Below are 25,191 nucleotides of genomic sequence, written 5' to 3'. Positions count from 1 at the left end.
GAGGGGAGATATAAGGCGTTGGTCAACTTACAGGTGGATCTGCAATCAGTCCACATTCCAACCTTCATCTATGGTTATGACCTTAGTGTAATGAGATTGCAAATGTAAGCAGCTGAAATGAGTTTCTTCTAGGCGCGGCTTTGCTCACCTATAAGAATAGGTGTAAGAGTTACAGTATTTTGAAGGAGTTCAGAGTAAAGACTACTGCTCCCTATCTTAAGTAGCTTACTAAAATGGTTTGGTGTTTTTGTAGGGATCCTAACTGGTTGCCTTCGAGGGATGGTGTTTTGAAGCCCAATGCTTGTAGAAAGAGGCCAAAGAGACTTTGAAATACTTTATCAATTTGTAAGCATTTTGGGAATCCCTCGACTCGCTAACCTTTTGTCAGGATCTGCCATTTTAGGTCTTTTGTTAGTTTACTTTTTCTCGGTCAGATTTTTTTCTGTTTCTTCTAGATTAGTTGTTTATTTATGTTTAGTTATAACTAAAGATACATTCCCCCTCAGTTCCCTGCAGCTTGTCCTCACACACCGTATTCATCTGATAACCTGCCTCCCTTTCTCATTGGTTCCACATTGCACTTCCATCTGTTTAAAAGACTCACTGATTCTCATTGTCACTTGCTGGGTTCTCCCGTTAACGTGGATAATCAGCTGTTCCCTGCTCATTATCCATGTCTTCTTGTTGTCAACTCATGCAAGTTTTTGGAAAGCTTTCATTAAAGACGAACATTTTCCTCATCATGTTTGTCTGCGTTTTGATCCCACACAACCTCAAACCCTGACATCTTTAGACACAAATGACGCTGAACTTGGCATGTGTATCGCAACATCCTATCAGCTTGACGGTAAAGTGACTTTTATAATTTTTCAAGGAATCTGGATTTAATTTGATCACCTCTAGTTCAAAATCTAAAATACATTTACTGGTCCAACCTGAACCAGTGAATTCTAAACTCAGTGTAGATTATGGAAGACACAGACTGAGATTTATGAAACCTTAAATCTGTTTGTAAAAACTGATCTTTCCAGGCCATCTTAGAACGAGACAAGCGTTAAAGTTGCACTCTGGATTTGTCAAACCTGGAATGAACAATTTAACTCAAATTAGATTATTAATTGGACAGTTAGTGATTTTTTAAACAATTATTTGTAAAAAGAAATAAAAGGTATTCTTTGTTATCCCAAACTCTTGTTTTGTTCTCATGAACCAAAGGCTGTCTATCGTATAGTCTCAACACTTTCAGCCACATAGATATCAGATGTAGGCTCATATGTATTTTTTTAAATTGACTTTATTTAATTATCTTACTTTTATATACGTTATAAATTTAGATTTGTTTTTATTATATAATCAAACTATTTAGAGTTCAGCTAAAAATATTCTTCAAACAAAATACCATATCTTTTGTGATATGAAAACAATGCTAAGCTTTTTTAGGGTTCACTGAAAGTTCCCCTCCAGAGTCAGCTCAGGTTTCCTGATTTTTATCAGCCTTGACAGACTCCTGCTGTTTCCCTAAAATGTCAGAGCCATTCCTTAATCTACAGCCTTTGGGTGCTGCTAATAAGAAACATTGGAAAACAAACTGTGTCCCTGTGCCTCTGGCTTTTGCAGTCCCATTGTCTTAAGGTCTTTATAGATGCAAGGAATGGTGGTGGTGCTGGTGGTAAAGGATATTAGGAAAAAAAGCCACACACCTGTGGGAGCAATTTACCCCAAGATTTTATTTGCAGTGTCAGAATTCTTGTGAACGTATTAAGAGTGTTGAACAATGCAACAGGTGTGTCCCAGGTTTGACATGAACCAACCGTGTCCAAGTTATCATTTCAAAAACTCTTTAATTCAGCAGATTTTACACCTAAAACCTGAGAATATATGGTGAACAAACACTAACATACAGTGATGCTTTACAGAAATAAAACCCTACAAACGACTGCTCCTTCGTGCCACATTAAGTTGATAAACTCAACAGGCCTCAGAACCATTATGTGACTAACTTTTCGTTTAAAAATAAAGTTCCTGACATGCACCATTTATAATAACTGATTGCTCCCACACCAAAATTGCATTAATGACTAAAACATTAAAAAAATCTAGCATATGGACAGATTTTTTGTCCTTTCTTTCTTAGCCTCGATGATGGCTGCTATTATGTGATGCAAAATCTGTAAAATTGGCACTTCATTCTCACCCCCTAATCATATGTAAAATCACTCATGAAGCCCTTTGAAATAAAGAATAAAAATGATTTATTCGGACACATGTGGTTTTAATTTCAGTGATCTTCTGAGAGACCTAGAGTGTTTCTTTAACGATGTAAAGTTTGTGATTGAATACGGCGTTCAAGTGTAGAGAGATCTGTGTGAATAAAATTGTAAAGCTACAGCCAACAAGAGAAGATTCTTCATAGCCCGAAGATTTCACTGGCCAGTAGATTTAATGCACCCCTTTACAGTAAAATATGTACAATATGTCAGTTCGTTGCCTGCCAGAACTGCAGCTTACATACTGGCTTGATTTTACTCCTGATTACATGAGATAAAAAACGTTCATAAGACTCAAGTCCCAGACCATAGGTCTAAGCAAAGCCTTGAGCATTTAAAGTGAGTCTACGTCTACATATATTTGAAGGAATTCAGTTCATCCCATTTAACAGATTAATTATACAATAAGGGATGGACAAGAATACATTTTTAGAATATCAACAAATTACATCTATAATTAAAAATAAATTTAGACTTAATAACGTTGGGTTAAAAAAGCCATCAAGTGTACTAGAGTTCTTCAAACTCAACCCCCCCAAATTAATGTCTAAAATATACAAGACACTGTCTAATTTAGATGAATCAATTTCCCTTCCTATTACGAAATGGGAGGTGGACTTATCAGTTAACGTTGACCAAACATTCTGGTCTCAGATGTGTTCCAGAACTTTTAAACTGACAAGTAACCCCAGTTTGCAATTAATACAATATAAAATCCTTCATAGAGTATACAGGTCCTTCTCAAAATATTTGCATATTGTGATGAAGTTCATTATTTTCCATAATGTCATGATGAAAATTTAACATTCATATATTTTAGATTCATTGCACACTAACTGAATTATTTCAGGTCTTTTATTGTCTTAATATGGATGATTTTGGCATACAGCTCATGAAAACCCAAAATTCCTATCTCACAAAATTAGCATATCATTAAAAGGGTCTCTAAACGAGCTATGAACCTAATCATCTGAATCAACGAGTTAACTCAAAACACCTGCAAAAGATTCCTGAGGCCTTTAAAACTCCCAGCCTGGTTCATCACTCAAAACCCCAATCATGGGTAAGACTGCCGACCTGACTGCTGTCCAGAAGGCCACTATTGACACCCTCAAGCAAGAGGGTAAGACACAGAAAGAAATTTCTGAACAAATAGGCTGTTCCCAGAGTGCTGTATCAAGGTACCTCAGTGGGAAGTCTGTGGGAAGGAAAAAGTGTGGCAGAAAACGCTGCACAACGAGAAGAGGTGACCGGACCCTGAGGAAGATTGTGCAGAAGGGCCGATTCCAGACCTTGGGGGACCTGCGGAAGCAGTGGACTGAGTCTGGAGTAGAAACATCCAGAGCCACCGTGCACAGGCGTGTTCAGGAAATGGGCTACAGGTGCCGCATTCCCCAGGTCAAGCCACTTTTGAACCAGAAACAGCGGCAGAAGCGCCTGACCTGGGCTACAGAGAAGCAGCACTGGACTGTTGCTCAGTGGTCCAAAGTACCTTTTTCGGATGAAAGCAAATTCTGCATGTCATTCGGAAATCAAGGTGCCAGAGTCTGGAGGAAGACTGGGGAGAAGGAAATGCCAAAATGCCAGAAGTCCAGTGTCAAGTACCCACAGTCAGTGATGGTCTGGGGTGCCGTGTCAGCTGCTGGTGTTGGTCCACTGTGTTTTATCAAGGGCAGGGTCAATGCAGCTAGCTATCAGGAGATTTTGGAGCACTTCATGCTTCCATCTGCTGAAAAGCTTTATGGAGATGAAGATTTCATTTTTCAGCACGACCTGGCACCTGCTCACAGTGCCAAAACCACTGGTAAATGGTTTACTGACCATGGTATCACTGTGCTCAATTGGCCTGCCAACTCTCCTGACCTGAACCCCATAGAGAATCTGTGGGATATTGTGAAGAGAACGTTGAGAGACTCAAGACCCAACACTCTGGATGAGCTAAAGGCCGCTATCGAAGCATCCTGGGCCTCCATAAGACCTCAGCAGTGCCACAGGCTGATTGCCTCCATGCCACGCCGCATTGAAGCAGTCATTTCTGCAAAAGGATTCCCGACCAAGTATTGAGTGCATAACTATACATGATTATTTGAAGGTTGACGTTTTTTGTATTAAAAACACTTTTCTTTTATTGGTCGGATGAAATATGCTAATTTTGTGAGATAGGAATTTTGGGTTTTCATGAGCTGTATGCCAAAATCATCCGTATTAAGACAATAAAAAACCTGAAATATTTCAGTTAGTGTGGAATGAATCTAAAACATATGAATGTTAAATTTTCATCATGACATTATGGAAAATAATGAACTTCATCACAATATGCTAATATTTTGAGAAGGACCTGTACTATACAGGTCAACGGATGTTCAGGATGGGCTTGGCACCTTCCAATATTTGCTTACACTGCACAAGCAATATACCAGATAATTATATCCATGCACTATGGTTATGTACACCCGTTCAGAGGTTCTGGTGCCTGATATGTGAAGACTTATCAAAGTGTCTGAGATGTAATATTTCACCTTCCCCTTCAGTTTGCTTGTTGGGCAACTTAGATGATGTCATCATAGAGACAAATTCAGTTCACATGGTTTTCACTGCCTTATGCATCGCTAAGAAAACTATCCTCGTGAACTAGAAAAATAAAAACCTTCTTAATATTTATCAGTATAGAAATTTTCTGTTGGATTATATAAGCCTTGAGACAGCCTCTGCCTCAACGTCAGATCAATCTCTCTGGGCTCCTTTAATCGGCTACATCACCTAGTGGGGGTGGGGCACCCTTGGCTTCATCCTGTGGGGCGTTGTGGCGGATTGGGGGGGGGTGTCTGGGTTGGGGCATTTGGGGTGTCCCTGGGCTGGGATCGCTGGGGGGTCTGGCGCTGGGGGCTGTGGTACCGGCCGGGGTGGGGCTTTGGTGGCTCTTGGGGGGGGGGACATCTGGTAGCTGCATGTGATGCTTTTGGGCGCCCTGCGCCGATGGACATAGGTCACTGGCCTGGTGCATGTGCTGCTCCTGGGTGGGTCTGGGGGCTCGGGGTCCCTGGGGCGTATCACCCCCCGGGCTGGGGTCCTGGCTGGGCCTTGGGTCCTGGCGGGTATGTCGCCGGGGTTTTGGGCTGGTGCATGCCCGGGCGCCCGGCCCTGGCTCGGGGACCTTTGGTGTATTGGTGGGCATAAGGGCCTCCGAAACTGGCAGGTAGGTCCCATCTCATTGCAGGTGCTCCTTCCTTCAAGGAGCACATTCTGCTGGCGGGGAGTAGGGTCTGCGGGAGGAGGTGGGGCGGGGTCAACCTGGGTGTCCAATGTCTTATGTGCTCTGGGAGTTGTTCGAATGTTGGGGTGGATGTAAGTTTCCTTCTGGGGTGGGGATGGGTGGTTGGCTTTAGATGGTTGGGGGCATTGTTTGGTCTTGGGTGGTTCCGGCTCGGTTTCTGGTTCCTTGTCTTGGTTCCGGTTACTGAGGCCAGTCCCTTTTCTGTCTGGGGCAGGGGGTTCGGAGGGGTCTGCATGGCTCGAGTGTGCGGGCTGGCCAGGGTTGGTCTCGGGGTGGATTGGTCTCAGCTTCTGGATGGGTTTTGGTTTTGGCTCTGTGGGCACTCTTGCCTTTTGTGGGTCACGGGGTGGGTCTTCTTGCGGGGCTGCTTCTGGCAGGGGTATGGGTGTCGGGCATGTTCTAGGACCTGGATGGTGCGAGTTTTCTTTTCGTGGGGGTGCACTGCCATGGGGGGCTTTGTTTTTGGGGGGCTGGTGGGGCACATTTGCGCAGTGTGACCTTTGTGTGCAGCTTTTGCTTTGGGTGCTCTTTGCTGCATTCCATCCTCCACTGTATGGCATGCTGTGGTGTTGGGGCAGTGGTCCTGTGCACGGTGGCTCTGACCTCCGGGCATGGGTGCGGCAGGGCGGGCGTCACTGGGCTCTGCGCTTGCGTCGGGCTTCTCGGCCTCGTACTGGGGTGGGGTTTGCTCGTTTGCTGGATGGTTCCTGGTGGGTTCGGTGTGCTTGGGGTTAGTGGTCCTCGCCGTGCCCCTACGAATGCACAGAAGGATGGGTGGTGTTGCAGTGGTGCTGGCTCGGGGGGATCTGCGGTCTGGCTCGGCTCTATCGTTTTTGCTTGGCTGACCTGGATGTAGGTGGGTCTGCGTCTCTGGATGGGGTTGTGACCTCTTTGCTCCGTGTGCTGGGGCCTTTCTGTGGCACCCTTTGGCTTGCTGGGCCAGCGTCTTTCCCTTGGGCATGGTAGTGGGTGGGGTGGTGCATCGTGGGGTCTCCTTGATGGCCCAGCTGGCCCGGTGGTCTCGGTTCGCCTGTCTATGGGGGGTTGCATGTACCTATCCTGGCCTGGAGCTTGCATTTGGGTGGGCCTGCCGTTTTGGGTCGGGTGCGGTTTGGTGGCGGCCTTGGTGTTGGAGTGGGATGTGTTTTGTTGCCCTGCTTGCCTGGTTGTGGCTGCTGTCTGGTGCCGGGCTTCGGGGGCTGGGCGCTCTGTTGGCTCTGCCCCTTGGGTTCGGGGGAGGCTGGGCATGCTGGTCATGTGCCCTCCTTTGTGTGGCGTATTTTGGTTGTGCTGGGCTGGCTGGTCTGCTCCTTTGTTTGGAGTGGGGCCGCATTCTTAGCCGCTTGGGCGCTTCTGGCTGGGTCCTTTTTGTTGGGGGTCGGTGGCAACTTTGGGCGGCGGACTGGGTAACGGGGCTGGGGATCAGGGTCTGGGGGGCTTGGTGGTTCCGAGGGGGGGCTGGGGACGTTGGTCCCGGTTTTCAGTTGGTTCTCGGGGTCTGTTACCTGTCCCTAGTTTTTTGCCCAGCAGATGTGCCTATGCCTCCCTCCTTTGTTGGGACTCGGCAAACGGGGGTGCCTATTGGTGTCAGCCGGGGAGCTAGCTCCCTGGGAGAGCGGTTTGCCCCCCAGTCCTTCCCTCCCCATCCCCGGACACCTCCCTCTGCCAGCTCCATCACAATACCACTCATGGAGGTGCTTGGGGTGCGGGTGCGCCATTGGAGTGCCGCAAGGGTTATCCATCTCTGCGGTCCCATGGCAGCCTGTGCCCCAATTTTATTGTACAACTTAGACACTCTCACTTATAACATTTTCATGACATTCACATGTAGGGTCTTGGGGGTGGGCGCACTCAATGGCATCAGGGGGGAGGATATCCTAGTAGCCTAACCTCTGGTGCCTGCGCTCATCTCTAAGGGTATAATTGCATGTAGACATTGAGGGTTCAGAGTGGGGGGTGGGGGGCGGGGGGTGGGGGGGTGGGGCAGACCCTCTTCCCCACCGTTTTTTTTATTTTTAAATGCACACTACAACAACACGCATCACCACATTTGAGCTGGCAGAGGCAGGCTAAGGGTCTTTTCACACCCCCGTTCGCTATTTCCCATCTGTGGTCGGAGGCCGGGAGAGGGAGTGGGCCCTCTAGTCAGGTCTGGGCTGGGGTTGGGGGTCAGGTCATGGGGATTGTCTGGTGCTGGGCTGGCATTTTGGCTCTCTCGGGATCGCTTGGGTTCCCTTGGATCCCGGCCCCTGGCTTTGGGCCCTGGTCTGCCGGCTGGGGGGGTGCCGGGCTCCGGCAGGGGGTTCTTAGCCAGCGCTGATTGGGATGTGGCCCCGCTTTGATGGAGGTGCTGGCTGGCTGGACTGCCTTGTGGCCATGCAGGGGTGCCACCCGCACCATGCGGGGTGCGGGTGGCTGGGGCGCCCCCGGGGTTTGGGGGTGGGGTTGGCGAGGTGCCCGGTAACTGGGGGCGCCATGGCCTTTTTTTCTACTGCTTCCTTCTGTGGTCCTGGCCTGGGGTCCGGTACTGGGCTGCACTTGGCGGTCGGGTGGGTGGGGCGGCGGAGCATGTCTTGTGACTGCACCAGGGCGGCTGGTGGGTTGTGCTTGGCCTGGAGCGGTTGGCCTGCATGGCCCAGGTCCCCGGCCGGTGCATGTATCCCTCTCGTGGACTGATGGGGTGGGGCTGTTGGCGCTGTCTGGGGGGGTTGGGCGGTCTTGGAGGTGTGCTGCTCTGCTGGCTGTCTTGTCCAGGGGGGGATTGGGGCGGTGGGCTGACGTGGAGGGGAGGCGGCCTGTGGGGTGGAGGGGTTGTGTCCACTTCTAGGGCATGCGGTCACTGGCGTTTGGATGGGCTGGGCGGCGATGGTGGAGCTGAGCTGGATAGTGTTTCTCCTTGGGCGGTTGTTGCAGTGGCAGTGATATAGTGTTTTTTGTTGCTGAGGGGGGCGTGGTGGGGTCACTGGCCCTGGGTGCCTGCCGCTGGCCGGGGACCTCTTGGTGGATGAGTTTGTCCCGTCATGGTGCGGGGTCGGGGGTCCGGTTGTGGGTGCAGTGCTGGGTGGGGTCTGCCCTGTTGGCCAGTGGGCGGGGGTGGCATTGCGCGGGGCCCTTGCTTTGCCGTTGCGGCGCACTGTGTGGTGGTGGAGCTGGGTGCGGCGGGGGTTCTTAGAGCGGGGCTGTGTGTAGAGCTTGCGCTGTGTGGGTGCGGCTTCATCGGCTTCTTGGCCGCGGAGTTCACCTGTGGGGGTGGGGATTCGTGGCGTTTGTGTTCGGGGGGATGTGTTCGATATCGGTGTCCTTGTTGGGGTTCACTGGGGGTGGGAGACTCATGGGGTTGGGATTGGAGCTCGTTGGGGGGTCGGGACTGCTCCGCCCTGGGGCGGCTCCGGTTGGCAGGTTGCTTTGGGCCATGTGGACCCCTCTTTTGTGCATAGCCCCCTCACCGGAGGTAGATGGGAGTTGTTGGGGACTGGGTTCGGGGCGGGGGGGTGGGAGCTGGGCCGGGGTCACCCAGGTCTGGGCAGTACCGGTGCTGTCTGCCTGCCTCTGCCCCAGGAGGGAAGGGGACCAACTCCTGGGTCCGGGGGCTGGTTGCCCCTAGGGGGTACCGGCGCCTGGACCTGGGAGTATAGAGTATGCATGAGGAGTCTGAGTGAGTGTATGACGTCCATTGTTGTTTACCCTTACGTTGGGTGTGAGTTATTTTATGTGTATGCATGAGGGTGGGAGTGGGTGATTGTGACTGTGTGTGCCTTTTTTTTTTGTGACAGGTTGGGTCTTTGACTGCTCCCTCTCCTGGATGAGTTTCCTCCCCGCCACACCGCCTGCCGGTGGTTGGAGTCTCTGCCTGCTGGTGTACTTGTGGTTCTCGGTGTCCGGAGCTGGGTGCTTTGGTGTGTGCTGGCTCACTCCCGGTGGCTGCTTGCTGGGGCCTGGCCCCCTGGGCTCTGTCTGGCCTCTGCTTGGGGGGGTGGTGTGTCCCGGGGTCTTGGGCCTCTGGGTCCATGGCTGGATCTGCTCGGGCGTGGACGGCTGCCGGCGGGGCCTGTGGGCTCATCGCTGCGGCTCCCTGGGGCTTCTGCACTGTCGCTGCTGGGTGGTTCCCCTGGGACTCTCCACTGCTCTTCTCTGGGGGGTTGTGGTAGTCCCGGCAGTGGTTCTCCTGGGGTTCTTGTGCTCTGGGGAGCCTTTAGATGTCTGTGGCTTGGATCTCCTCAGTGTCCGTCCAGGGACCTGTGGGTCCTCACACTCGCTATTGCATATTTTTGTGGAGAAACCTTGTATCCAAAAGCGCGTCCACACCCATACTCACAGGTGTTAAGCTTCAGGTGTTGACAGATACACAGATGTTCTATATTGGGCTGCACCTCTCACTAAGTATATTTTATATTCAGAATTACCGTGTACCATTTTGTTAAAAAAAAACAAACAAAAAAACAGCTGCAGGTGCATAAGCAAGCAGGGTGTAATCTTGTATTCTCTTCATCCTTCTTTCTCTCCTACACTCTTTCCTCCTTTTCTCCCCTTTTTCCCCCATCTCTCTCTTTTTTGAGCTTTTTTTTCCTATTCATTTCAGTCTCCGTGTCCGTAACAATTGAAATATTCCCAAAGAAGTTTATAATAAAGTTTATTTTATAAATATCAAGCCGAGCTTTATAGCATTAGCTGTGATGCTCCACTTGTGAAAGTGAATCTGTTGGGCAATTTTTTGGCACTCAGACAACAATTCTGAGCGATACTCTGCCGGACAGGACACAGAAAAAAAAAAAAAAAAGTGAGTCTACGTCAAGTTTAAAGTGAGTCTAAGTTAGTCTAAATTTTTGAGACTTGCAAGTGGGACTTAAGTCAAATGTTTCTTTCACATCAAAGTTCTTCAATAAACATTCAGCCACAAATTCCACCATCTCATCACTTTGTCCTTTGACATCATACAAGATTACTGATTATGTAAGCATTCAGATCATATGGCGGGGATTGTGGAATCAAAGAGGCATGGCTTATAACTTGCAGCCTCACCTGAATGGGATTTTCCCAGAAGGATTTCCCCAGGGTTGAGCTCTGTGTCTCAATTCAAGGCTTTCCAAAAGCATTTGTTGCCCAACATTCCCAGCATGTTATTATCATCATTAGATTGCTTGAATCAACAAATTTCTCAGATCAGATGGGCTGTTGAGGGATGATAAGATGTAAGATTTAACTGCAGATGATGCTTGTTTTGTACTATGTTAAACTAGGTATAAAATTCCACATTACCCCCTAAAAAGATATGACCAGAGATACACATATGCATGGTTGTTTGTCCTTTGTGTGTGTCTCTGTTGCCCTGTGATAGACTGGCAACCTGTCCAGGGTGTATTTGGCCTCTTGCCTATTGACAGCTTGTGATAGGCACCAGCCCCCAACCCCCAGTCCAACAAGACAGATGGATGGGTTGAATTCAATATTCTGTAAAAGATAAAGACTGTGTTAAATTAGGCGTAAAGGTGTTGACTTGAATCTATAATTGACAATAATTCTGTTCTTTAGGCAGACTAGATGGCATCTACATCCAAGGCCATTTAATCTGTTATGAAAATGTGAATTTCTGTCATTTGAGGTGAAACTTGACTTAATACATATTTGGGAACATTTCTGTTAATAAGCTGCAGTCTAATTAACATAAATGTTTTTGGAATATATACTGATTATTTTGTATAACGTAAAACTGTTGTAAACACAGTTGTCAATATTCATATTTCTAATGCAGAAGAAACAGCTAATCAAATCCACAGTTGTCAGACTGACCCCATAATGTCAAAATATTCACCCCCTCACAGTTAGTCTCTACAAACCTGTCAGCTAAGTAATGTCAGTGCTACTGATCCTCAGTGGGGAAGATCACAATGTTAAACCTCACAGTAAAGAACACCTAAGTCACATGTTTTACAAATGCACACCAAGAAAGCCTGTAATCACCTTTTCACATACATACTTAATCACTCTTACAGTATCTCTCAAGTTCTGTCCCTTACGTTCCATGTTTTTCTATATTCTGCAGCCTTCGTAAAAGGTTACTTAGACTTTAATTACACTACTGATGAGCCCGTCTGACAAGTAGTCATTAGACAGCTACAGGGCAGAACGACCTAAGGTTAATATAAACCTTATGTTGGACAAAATAACTAAAACCTCAGGTCAGAAAAGTGTCGAAGGCATGGTGTAGCTTTATAAAAAGATTTGTGCCTGCTTTGAGTTTTTTTCACCATGACAGCAACACAACAGCAAACCCCCTAATATCTGGTATAACAACAATTTAGAATTGCAGCTTCAGTTAATTGAAGGTTTCTTTTTGTAGTTCTTTTATTGTTTCTGTAAGTTTGTGTGAAATATTCTTCCACCTAACTTATCGGATGAAGTATTTTCTGACACCTTCAGTTCAATTCTCAGAACTGAGATCAGAATTTAGTCTCATTCCAAGGGAGAAGGATTGGATATCACGTAGATAATTAATGATAAGGATTTATCTGCGATTAGTTGAAAAAGAAAATATTCAGGGCTCTTGCATTGACAGATCTGTGATGAGACATCATTGCCACTTGATACATCTTTAAACAGAGCTTAAAGTGGACAGATCATTATTCTTTTAAGAAGACCAGCAGATGTCTCTCTCAGTTTGTCATCAGCCAACTCACTTTCTTTGTTCTGCCTGGCTTTACTACACTCTTTGCTGTAGACGTCTCAGTGCTGCTTGGAATTTGGAAGCTTCTTATCTTTTTTCATTCCCGCTGGAATAAAGAAAGTGCCTTTTCAGCAGCTCAGCAATAGGTATGGCAGGCGGTAATGGATACAATTGTCAATGAGCATAGAGAGCAGATTCTTTTCATTTCGATAGATTACTTGATGGAAATCAAAAAATAAAAACCTTCGAAGTGTTCATCCTTTCAGCTTTTACATGTTTCCCAAAGGATCAAAGGAAAGTATTTGGTCTAGAATGAGAACCATGTGCAAATAAATTATTACTGTAAACTTTATATTGGCCGTTTAATATTGGAGAAAAATAGTTCAGGTTTAACCTTCTGTGTTGGCAATAAATGACTAGATACATACAGCCGCATACAATTATATGTTTTCTGCCGCACATGGCATCTTGCATATAGGGCAAAAGGTTTAATTTAAGTCTAACCTGATTAGAAATCCTTCTCCCATGTTTCTGTTTCCCATACATGGCTCGAGGCAAATTGCAAACAAGGGTTCTTTCTTTCCTTTCTTTCTAAAGGCAGTCCTCTATAAAAACCAACTTCTGCAGCTCACCCAAAACTACCATGGCCTCTCGGCTGATTCTCTTTTTAATGCTCTCCATGGCCACCCTTTCAGTTTGGGTGGATACTGATGCCTTTGTAGGTTTACAGTTGTACCACACACTGCATTTTCAGATGATGGATTGATCAGTGGTCTGTGAGATTTTTAGAGCTTGGGATTTTGTTTTACTACCCAACCCTGCTTTAAACTTACTCACATCTTTCTCCCTGACCTGTCTTCTGTGTTCCTTGGTCTTCATTAAACTATTTGTTCACCAATATTCTCGAACAAAGTTCACAGAACACCTGGATTTATACTGAGCGTACGTGACACACAGTTGGACTTTGTTTACTAATTACACAACTTCTGAGGGCAATTAGATACACTTGATTATATTTCAAGTTCTGTGCTACTTCATGTTAATCAGTCACATAAAATAGCAAAAAAATACATTTTAGTATGTGGTTTTAATGTGTAATATAAAAGTTCAAGGTGCATGAATACTTTGGCAAGGCCAAAAGGCTGGATATCAGCAGATATACCTAACTTCATCTACAAATCTGAATGAATCGGGTTAACTAAAATATTCCAATTATTACTCTCCAATCCAGCTTGTTTTGTGTATTACCTGATCCATTTATTATGAAAACACATAAGAAATAATCTCCCAAACCTCATGAGGTTGCTAAATAAGTATTTTTTTTTTCTTTCTGCAGTTTGATACAGCTGGGCTGTATCATTTCTTCAGTAATTCTAAGCGACATTGTTTTTTTGAGCAATGAAAGCTTTGTATGTTGCATCTTTTAGTTTGGAAAGCAGCATTAGTTCTTCTAATATGCTCTCTGGTGAATGTTGTGATTGTTTGTTTCGTTTTCGCAGAATAATTGGTCTATGGAGCTGCTGTACAGGCCATGTTATGAGTTGCAGTGAACCGTGTGACTATTATAATGGGACAATCTCATGTTTCACTATGATTATTTATCATACTATAGTTCTAAATAATGAAAAAAACAGATGGATGTGGGGGATTGTGAGAAAGAGCACTTATCTGAATTCTCTTTATCCCTGCAGCAAATAAAAGTCATAAATCATCTGTTTTCTTTACTATTTTCAGCTCTCCCCTGTGGCCAGTGTTATTTTGGTCAGGATCGAGCAGTTTCTCTTTGTCTTCCAGGAGTTTTCATAGTCTTCTTTCGAAGATAATTAAAGCAAAGAAACGTGTTAGAAAGGGAAAGTTAGAATAAAAAAATTGTCACAAGGCCTCAACATGCTCTGAAATGTTTTTGGATTCCTTCCTACTAAGTGGTCATAAGGTGTCAAACTATGCAGTCTGTCTCGTTGTGACAGGCTTGGCGGCTTATGATAAATAAAAAAAGAAATATCTGGTTTGCACGTTTTTGGCAATCAAGGCATCTACATGCAAGGAAGGCAAGGTCAGTGCCACACATTTAAAGTAAAATAATTCAAATGAGAAGTGTAGGGAAGTACACTTCTGGGATAAAAATGCAGGATACAATAAACTAGCACCACTGAGTAAATCTCACCAAACACATTTACAGTAAAGCCCAAAAGTATACATATCCCTGGTAGATTTAGATTTAAAGTAATCTTTTAATTTCATCAGTATGGTTTTTCTGACTGGAGGTAATATAAATGTTCCCTTTCAGTCAATTCACTCAGTACAGCACGAGTATGGGATATCACGCCCTGCGTGCCCTGGCTGAAGCCACCTCTAATCACGCCTCCTAGGCAAATGATGTGATGACGACAGGTGACAGGCCCCGCCTGCACTATATATCTGTCCGTCATCGTCATCATTACTCAGTTCCTACACTCTTCACCTCGCTAAGAACACCTCTTTGAGTCAAGCTAGCTAGCTGCTGCTGGTTAGCTTTGTGTCTCTTTCTAAAGGCTACTTGGAACTAGTTCAACTGCTTAATTCAACTGCGCTAATTTCAAGCAGTTCGGTCTGGCTTTCGTGGTTCGGGATGAGCACAAAGCTAACGCAAGCGAAGCAGAAGTGTTCTATTCATCCCTGTCCTCAGGGGTGTGGCATCTCGCTTCATGAGAAGGACCAGCACTTGTCCTGTCTGTCTTGGGATCATTCACAATCGCAGAGCGTTGGCGGAGCCCGAAGCATGTGCGTTCTGTCGCCAGCTTCGTCGCTCGACCCTGGAGAGTTGGGTTAAATTGCTCGAGAAGGTGCTGGGAGAGGCTGTTGTCTCACTGCTCACCGAGGCGGGAAACCCAGTTTTGTCCGATTCTGACGAGGACGGCTTTTCAGTCGAAATCCCCGCTTCCAGCTGGGCGGACCATATGGAGTATGTTGATGGGTTAGCCGATAATGCAGGTGCTCGGTCTCAGCTTCAACTAGAACCCCTTCTGGGAGAGGAGGACATACTGGACATTGGTTTGGATGTTCATGGTCTGTCCGGTGATGAGGATGAGTCTCTGCCGAGTCAGGCTGCTGCGCCAGCAGACCCGGGCAACAAATTTTTTTCTCTCTTTGCCGCTGTGCATCTGATACCCTGGACGTGGAATGGCCATCCCCACCTCCTGTGGAGAAGCTATTGTGATTTGCAGGGTTTTATCTCCCCTCGGAGCCGGCCGCAGTCAAGCACCATCTACCCATGTTCCCAGACTTTGTCTCTGAGTTGACGTCTTCATGGAACAAAGCACTGTCCACCCACGTCACGGTGCCGGGTTATGGACAGTATCTGGACCCAGAAGGCGCTGAAAAAGCCGGGCTGGTGAATATTCCGCCTATGGAACCATCTTTGGCAGCATTTGTGGCCCCGTCCCAAAATCATGGCGTGGGTGGTCCAACATCGCTTCCGTCTAAGCACTGTAGGTTCTCCGCTGCTCAATTGGAGAAAATCTAGAGGGCTCAAGCGACCACTGCTCGTGCCCTGAGCTCCATTACCATGCTGCAAACATACCAAACTATGCCCTTGGCGGAGCTTGGAGCCGCAACACCACCAGAGAGCCCTTTGATGCCATTCTTGAATGAGGTGAGAATCACCGCTGACTACCTCCTCCATGTATCTCGCTGTGCAGCTCTGTCACTGGGCAGAGGGATGGCATCAACGGTGGTTGCGCAAAGGTACCTGTGGCTGATGCTCTTTGACATCCCGGATAGAGATAGAGCCGTCTACCTGGATGAACCGGTGGTAGCCGACGGGCTGTTTGGGCAATCTCTCGACGCAATACAGGCAAAATTCGAGCTGAGGAAAAAGCAGACCGAAGCACTGCGCAGTATCATCCCCAGGCGAGATGTGAGACCCAAATCCAGCTCGGGAACTCGCAAACCAGCTGTACCGCCACTCCCACCAAAGAGGATGATGCGGCCCGTGAGCTTGAGCCCTCAGACAGCACAGCCACAGAACCACGGCCAAGCTCCCTAAAAGACGGCCTGGAGCAGGGGTCCTCCTCCGGGGCTCCAGAGGGACTTGACGTCCCGGAAGAAGAAGACACAGTCCTCCTAGCTGTGGGACTCGAGATTCAGGAGTTTCAGGAGCAGGAAGACATGTTTGCCAGTTTTCGGCGGGTGCCGTCCAAAAAATGTTTTGCTTGTGCTGTTTGGGATCCCTGTCCCAAGAGGCTCTGCATTTCCCCCACACAGTCTCCCAAGCACAATTTCCCCACAAATGCATTTGCACTAAAAACCCCCAGTTTGGGTGCATTGAATGTGTTTCTGAGCACTGCAGCTGTTCCAAATGTTTGTATGGATGCTCCAAATGTTTCAATAAAGACAGTTTTTTCTATGAAAAAAAGTCAAAATCAAAGGGCTATAGGCGACAGCCAAATGAGGCTGCACCTCTCTTGCACGTCGGGAGAGGGCAGCACCGTTCCACCAACAGTGCCGCTGGCCAGTCGCCTGGCTGCACGTCTCCATATGTGGCGCGCATGCGCACTCCAACCTTGGGTGGATAGGACCGTTGCCATGGGTTACCGTTTACAGTTTCGCCGAAGATCACCCCGCTTTGTTGATGTGGTAAATACGGCGGTAATGGCCCAAGCATCAGAGGTTCTGAAAGAGGAGATAAATACACTGTTGGCAAAAAGGAGCTATCCGTGCGGTTCTCGAGTCGGACATGAAAAGAGGTACAGCCGTTATTTTGTTGTTCCAAAAAAAGGGGGCGGGCTTCGTCCAATCCTGGACTTGAGAGTTCTGAACAAATACCTCCGAACATACAAGTTCAAAATGTTAACACTCAAGCAGCTTCTGAGTGCTATCAGCCCGGGCGATTGGTTCGCCACAATCGGCCTCACAGACGCTTGCTTTCACGTAGCGATACACCCGGACCACAACTAATGGGTATGATGGCATCTATGATTGCAGTAGGACCACTCGGTCTACTGAAGATGCGCCCGTTCCAGCGGTGGACCTGCTCTCACCGGTTGTGTGCATGGCGTCACCGCAGCAGAAAGCTAAAGATAACCACTGCCTGTATGTTGGCTCTCAGCCTTTGGCAGGAACCAGGACTGTTGTGCCGAGGTTCGCCAGTAACCTTTCGCAAGGTGGTATCCACGGATGCCTCCCTGAGGGGGTGGGCGCTTTGTGCGATGGCGTGGCGGTAAGGGGGGTTTGGACACCAGTACAATCCAAACTCCACATAAACTACCCGTAGCTCTTAGCGGTTCTGTTGGCTCTGCAACATTTCTGCCAGGTTCTGTTAAAGACAGTCAAGACAGACAACACCACTGTGATTTCACACATAAACAGACATACAGGGAGGGACTCGTTCACTTCCTCGCCTGAAGCTATCACACACCCTCTTGCAGTGGTGCAACATACGCTTTCTGTCTATCAGAGCTACTCATGTCCTGGGACGACTGAATCTGGGTGCAGATTTGCTCTCCAGAGGCGGACCTCAGGTGAGAGAGTGGAGGCTTCACCCCTCCGTGGTGGCACAGATATGGTGTCTGTTTGGAACAGCAACCGTATATCTTTTTACCACCAGAGCCAACACCCACTATCCTCTGTTCTTTTCCATAACAGATCAGGATGCTCCACCGGGAGTGGATGCCCTGGCCCATCCATGGCCCAATGAACTCCTGTATGCATTCCCCCCAGTGAAAATGACACTACCTGTACTAGAGAGGGTGCGCAAACAGGGTCTGTCCCTAATTTTGGTAGCACCCTCGTTGGCCTCCAAAGTCATAGTATTCCGAGATAATCAGCCTGCTGGCAGCAGAGCCGTGGCAACTCCCCGTTTGCCGGGATCTCCTCACTCAGGCAGGGGGTAGATATTTCATCCACACCCAGAGCTGTGGAAGCTGTATGCTTACCTGCTGAGAGGTCCAGCTTATTAGCCAAAGGCCTCCCCCCTGATGTAGTGCATCCTCCACTAGAGGCTTATACGCTTATAAATGCCAGGCTTTTGAGCAGTGGTGTGAGGACAAGCACATTGTTCCATTTCAGTGCTCAATGGTGGAAGTTTCAACGTTTTTGCAGGATCTGCTGGATAAAGGTCTTTCCTTTTCCACAATTAAGGTCTACTTGGCTGCCATTTCTGCCTGCCATATTGGTTTTAATGGAGTCACACCAGGTGCTCATCCTCTGGCTGTACGCTTCTTAAAGGGAGTTCGTAGACTCAGACCTGTGATTAAACCCAGTTGTCCTTCCTGGGATCTCACATTGGTACTAGAAGCTCTTTGTGACCCTCCATTTGAACCTTTGGAGTCAGTAGATGTGAAGTTCCTTTCATATAAGCTTGCTCTGCTTCTTGTTCTGACAACTGCAAAGCGGGTTGGAGACCTCCATGTTTTGTCTGTAAATCCTACCTGCATACACTTTTCACCTGATGGTTCCAAGGTCACCTAGCGACCTAATGCAGCTTATCTTCTTAAGGTTATACCTTTGGACTACAGCTCCATGACTATAGAGCTTTCTAGTTTTTGTCCACCTCCTTTTGCATCTGAGGAACAAAGGATGTTACACTTCCTGTGCCCGTTACATGCACTGCGCAGTTACATTGACCGAACTCAGACTGTGAGGTTATGTGATCAACTGTTTGTGTGTATTGCTAACCCAGAAAGGGGGAAAGCTCTGTCCAGACAAAGACTCTCACTGGATTGTGGAGGCTATTTCTGTAGCTTACAACAACAGGGGTCTCCCAATGCCATGTGGTATGAGGGCTCACTCCACCAGGGGCATAGTGACCTCCAGAGCCCTATTTAGAGGGGTGCCCATGAGTGACATTTGTGCTGCAGCCAGCTGGTCTTCGCCGCACACATTTGTAAAGTTTTATTGTTTGCATGTGACAACCCCTTCTGTGGCTCACTATGTTCTTTCTGCTGGATCTGAAGTGCTGGACTAGTATGCAGTGCATGATCCAGGTTTGATGGCTGTTCTGTGGGACGTTTATATATGTCCCATACTCATGTGTTGTACTGAGTGAATCGACTGAAAGGGAACGTAAAGTTATGCATATAACTACTGTTCCCTGAAGGAGAGTAACGAAGTACAACACATTGCTGCCCTGCTGCTCAGCTGGGCTCGGTGAATAGCGGCTATCGAACTGAGTAATGACGACGATGACGGACAGGTATATATTGCAGGCGGGGCCTGTCAATTGTCGTCATCACATCATTTGCTTAGGAGGCATGATTTGAGGTGGCTTCAGCGTGATATCCCATATTCATGTGTTGTACTTTGTTACTCTCCTTCAGGAAACAGTAGTTATATGCATAACTTTACGTTTTGGAGTGGTCCAGATGGAGTCGCGTGTTGAATCTGATACAGAATCTGTAGAGGGAGTGAAAGATTATGGTGATGGCATGGAGGCCTTCCAACCTTAAAGCCTTGGAGCTGATCAAGATCAAGATAAATTTTCACACCACCAGTGGAAATATGCAAAACGTTGTTCAATAGGTATAAGAAGTCTCTGATAGCTGTCATATCAATAGAAATTGTTCCATTGATTATTATGAAGGGTGTAAATTATTTTTGACAAGGCTTCTTTTAATAAAATGTAAATAAAAATACAGAATTTTCTTTCAATATTGATACTCGTTTAACATTGCTGTATTAACTTTTGAGACATGCTTATCATATTTCCTATCAGAAACAAGGTTCCTGATTGAATTAAATTTATTTAGCTTAATTTGCAAAGCCCAGATTCCATCAAAAATGGGAATACATTTTATTTCATGTAAATACATCAATATCTAGTATTCTACTTTGCTAATGTGCTCTTTTGGCTAAAAAGAGACCATTTCAAATGAATTAGTTGACATTTTTTCTAACCGTTCAAAAGGGAAATTGTTCAGAAGTTGTTTGTTCAAAATTATATTACAATATATAACAAAAACAAATAAAAAAATAGATTAAGCATTTTGTTGAGATTTTGGGTTACGTTTCACAGGTAAGTTGAGGGACATTCAGTAAATTACTCCTCGAATTTCAGTTCTTTAAAGCTGTAGCTGTCTTACTTTAACCTACACACATGATTGTACAATTTAAAAGTTATTGTATCGCTCTTTAAGATAAAGTCTTCTGTTTTAACAAACAGCTCTTGTGCAAACATACCAACTAACAGCAGTCTGTATGGTCACTGAGCCTTACAGCTCATTATTTATTTTTATTTGCAACAGGAGTTGGTTTGTAGGTCATTAAATCAGTGGCATACATTCTAATGTACAAACATTAGTTAAAATGTTGCTAAATTGCTGAAGTGCATAAAAATTCAAGGGACTTTTTATTTTCCTGTTTTTGTTATAACAGTTGACAAGGTCACTTAGCCCGACAGTTACAAATTTGACTGGTTTTCGAACTTCTAGTGCCTTTTCTTTGTACCTGTAAATCAGATTTACCGGCTTTTCAGTCATAAAAATAACAAAAACACCTTATGAAATTAGAATTGTGACTAGGAAAATCGAAGGTCACCAAGCACCTTAGTTCAGTACCAATTTGGATGCATGTTCATAAAATGTTTTGAAAGTTCCAGGTTTAAACTATTTATCAGCAATTTAAAAATTTTAATTACATTAACAAGCGCCACACATAGTTCTGTACCATTTTCTATTCAAGCACATGTTCCTTTTGTGTTTGAAAGCATGAACAGGAAATAAATAATGTATAATTGGCTTATGTTGCCAATAAGTTGATGGCAAAATAATTTTTAAATCCCACTTGGTTTTCCTCTTGGAAGTAGAACATGCTGAACTTAGTGTGATGTCATTCCGAGATCTGAGCTCTGATGTTTGAGACAAATTGAACGCACCATTAAACTAAACACAACTGAGTTGAGTGCAACATCCTGACCAGTTTCATTGTCTGAGATAAAAATGCATACTTCTAGTTCCAAATGACAATAATGTAATTTACAGGGGTTTAATATTAATGCTAAACAGGTTAGATTAATAGTTCATCAGTGCACTTGGCACCAGGATACCCTAGGCAGGAGGTCGATGATCAACTTTGTTGTCATGTCGTCAGACCTTTGGCCACATGTTTTGGACACTCGGCTGAAGAGAGGGGCTGAGCTGTCCAATGATCACCACCTGGTGGTGAGTTGGATCCGCTGGAACAGGAGAAAGCCGGAGAGACTTGGCAGGCCCAAGCGCATAGTGAGGGTCTGCTGGGAACGTCTGGCAAAGCCGTCGGCCAGGGATCTATTGAATTCCCACCTCCGGGAGAGCTTTGACCAGATTCCGGGGGATGTTGGAGACAGAGTCTGAGTGGACCACATTCTTCGCATCTGTTGACGGGTACCGTGAGGCCAAGCGTGCCGCGGCCCGGGCTGTGGCAGAGGCAAAAACGCGGGCCTGGGAGGAGTTTGGTAAGGCCATGGAGAAGGACTACAATCCTGCCATCATGCATTCCCTGGTGGAAGCAGAGTCTGGGGACTCGGGGTTAGACTCTTTCATAACCCAGGCTCCATGGTGGCAGGGCTTTGGGGGTGGATGAGATCCGCCCTGAGTACCTCAAGTCTCTGGATGTTGTGGGGCTGTCATGGTTGACACGCCTCTTAAACATTGCGTGGCGGTCAGGGACAGTGCCTCTGGACTGGCAGACTTCATAAGATGACCGGAGGGTGTGTTCCAACTACAGAGGGATCACACTCCTCAGCCTCCCTGGTAAGGCCTACGCCAGGGTATTGGGGAGGAGAGTCCGGCCAATAGTTGAACCTCGGCTTCAGGAGGAGCAGTGTGGTTTTCGTCCCGGCCGTGGAACACTGGACCAGCTCTATACTCTCTGCAGGGTACTTGAGGGTTCATGGGAGTTTGTCCAACCGGTCCACATGTGTTTTGTGGACCTGGAGAAAGCATTTGACAGTGTCCCTCGTGGTGCCCTGTGGGGGGTGCTCCAGGAGTATGAAATCGGGGCCCTTCATTAGGGGTCATCCGAAGTCTGGTCCGCACTGACTTAGTGCGCACTAACTTAGTGCGGACCTGTTCCCGGTGCATGTTGGACTCCGGCAGGGCTGCCCTTTGTCACCGGTCCTGTTCATAACTTTTATGGACAGGATTTCTAGGCGCAGCCAAGGGCCGGAGGATTTCGTCTTTTCTTTTTGCAGAGGACTTGGTCTTGCTGGCCCCCTCTAGCCAAGACCTACAGCATGCGCTGGAGCAGTTCGCAGCTGAGTGTGAAGCAGCTGGGATGAAGATCAGCTCCTCCAAGTCCGTGGCCATGGTTCTCGGCCGGAATAGGGTGGCTTGCCCTCTTCAGGTTGGAGGGGAGTTCCTGCCTCAAGTGGAGGAGTTCAAGTATCTCGGGGTCTTGTTCACGAGTGAGGGAAGAAAGGAGCGGGATATCGACAAATGGATCGGTGCGGCTACCGCAGTAATAGGGGCACTGTGCCGGTCCGTTGTGGTGAATAGAGCGCTGAGTCGAAAAGCGAAGCTCTCGATTTACCGGTCAGTCAACGTTCCCACCCTCACCTATGGCCATAAACTTTGGGTCATGACTGAAAGAACGAGATCCCGGATACAAGCAGCTGAAATTAGCTTCCTTGGTAGGGTGGCCGGGCACTCCCTTAGAAATAAGGTGAGGAGCTCGGCCATCCGGGAGGGACTCTGAGTAGAGCCGCTGCTCCTCCACATCAAGAGGAGCCAGTTGAGGTGGCTCGGGCATCTACACCGGATGCCTCCTGAACAACTTCTTCGGGAGGTGCTCCGGGCACGTCCCACCAGGAGGAGGCCCGGGGGACGGCCCCAAGACACGCTGGAGGGACTATGTCTCTCGGCTGGCCTGGGAACGCCTTGCGCTCCCCCCGCAGGAGCTGGAGGAGGTGTCTGGGGAGAGGGACGTCTGGGTGTCTCTAACGAGTCTGCTGCCCCCGCGACACGGTCCCAGATAAAGCAGAAGGCGACGAGTACGATGTTTGATCTGGCCTTCTTTCTTTATCAAAACAAATGCATGTTCAGTTGTTGAAGATTCCACATCAGATGTGTGCCTGTATCATTTTCATGATATACAACACCATTACATGACAGGATGTGTTTTCAGCATAGAATTATTCAGGCTTGATTTATGATGGGCTACATAATCTGCTTTCAGAAAGCATGCATTCACAGCAAACTACATACACACCAATTTCTGTCAGGTGTGATTGTAATTATTACACAACATACAGATATTTGACAGACTGCCTGCCTGATTTGCCATCCTGTTTTGCCTATACACTAAAATAGACATTGAAAAAATAAACTAGCATCTGCTGACTCACTTGGTTATAATCTATAGAAGAATATACACTGCTCAAAAAAATAAAGGGAACACTTAAACAACACAATATAATTCCAAGTGAATCAAACTTCTGTGAAATCAAACTGTCCACTTTGGAAGCAACACTGATTGACAATCAATTTCACATGTTGTTGTGCAAATGGAATAGACCACAGGGGAAAATCTTTGGCGATTAGCAAGACGCACTCAATAAAGGAGTGGTTCTGCAGGTGGGGACCACAGACCACTTCTCACTACCTATGCTTTCTGGGTGATGTTTTGTCACTTTTGAATGTTGGTGGTGCTTTCACACTCATGGTAGCATGAGACGGACTCTACAACCCACACAAGTGGCTCAGGTAATGCAGCTCATCCAGGACGGCACATCAATGCGAGCTGTGGCAAGAAGGTTTGCTGTGTTTGTCAGCGTAGTGTCCAGAACCTGGAGGCGCTACCAGGAGACAGGCCAGTACACCAGGAGACGTGGAGGAGGCCGTAGGAGGGCAACAACCCAGCAGCAGGACCGCTACCTCCGCCTTTGTGCAAGGAGGAACAGGAGGAGCACTGCCAGAGCCCTGCAAAATGACCTCCAACAGGCCACAAATGTGCACGTGTCCGCAGAAACGGTTAGAAACCGACTCCATGAGGATGGTATGAGGGCCTGACGGGTTGTGCTCACAGCTCAACACCATGAAGGACGCTTGGCATTTGCCAGAGAACACCAGGATTGGCAAATTCGCCACTGGCACCCTGTGCTCTTCACAGATGAAAGCAGGTTCACACTGAGCACATGTGACAGACCTGACAGAGTCTGGAGACATCCTTCAGCATGACCGGTTTGGCAGTGGGTCAGTAATGGTGTGGGGTGACATTTCTTTGGAGGGCCGCACAGCTCTCCATGTGCTCGCCAGAGGTAGCCTGACTGCCATTAGGTACCGAGAGGAGATCCTCAGACTCCTTGTGAGACCATATGCTGGTGCGGTTGGCACTGGGTTCCTCCTAATGCAGGACAATGCTAGACCTCATGTGGCTAGAGTGTGTCAGCAGTTCCTGCAATATGAAGACATTGAAGCTATGGACTGGCCCGCCTGTTCCCCAGACCTGAATCCGATTGAGCACATCTGGGACATCATGTCTCACTCCATCCACCAACGTCACGTTGCACCACAGACTGTCCAGGAGTTGGTGGATTCTTAGTCCATGTCTGGGGGGAGATCCCTCAGGAGACCATCCACCGTCTCATCAGGAGCATGCCCAGGCATTGTAGGGAGGTCATACAGACACATGGAGGTCACACACAATACTGAGCCTCATTTTGACTTGTTTTAAGGACATTACATCAAAGTTGGATCAGCCTGTAGTGTGTTTTTCCACTTTAATTTTGTGTGTGACTCCAAATCCAGGCCTCCATTGGTTAATAAATTTGATTTCCATTGATGATTTTTGTGTGATTTTGTTGTCAGCACATTCAACTTTGTACAAAACAAAGTATCCAATGAGAATATTTCATTCATTCAGATCTAGGATGTGTTATTTGAGTCTTCCCTTTATTTTTTTGAGCAGTGTACTTTAAGAGAACATCTCATAGTAAAATGATGCTCTAAATCTTCTTCCTGTGCTTGTGTGTTCTATTTCTCAGCCCCTAGTTTGCATCAATGTTTGGACTCTGATGCCAAACATTGGTGAATCATACA

The 25,191-nt window shown here is 47.0% G+C and overlaps 1 protein-coding gene across 3 annotated transcripts in view; it reads right to left on the bottom strand.

Annotated features, from left to right (window-relative positions):
• Positions 1-25,191, bottom strand: part of nrxn2a (neurexin 2a) — a 251,685-nt gene that overhangs the window by 20,226 nt on the left and 206,268 nt on the right. The window lies entirely within an intron of this gene.

Source organism: Girardinichthys multiradiatus, chromosome 11 (genome assembly GCF_021462225.1).
Source record: "Girardinichthys multiradiatus isolate DD_20200921_A chromosome 11, DD_fGirMul_XY1, whole genome shotgun sequence".
Lineage (NCBI taxonomy): Eukaryota > Metazoa > Chordata > Actinopteri > Cyprinodontiformes > Goodeidae > Girardinichthys > Girardinichthys multiradiatus.
Note: the sequence above shows the minus strand (reverse complement) of the source record. Positions and strands in the feature narration are given on the sequence as shown.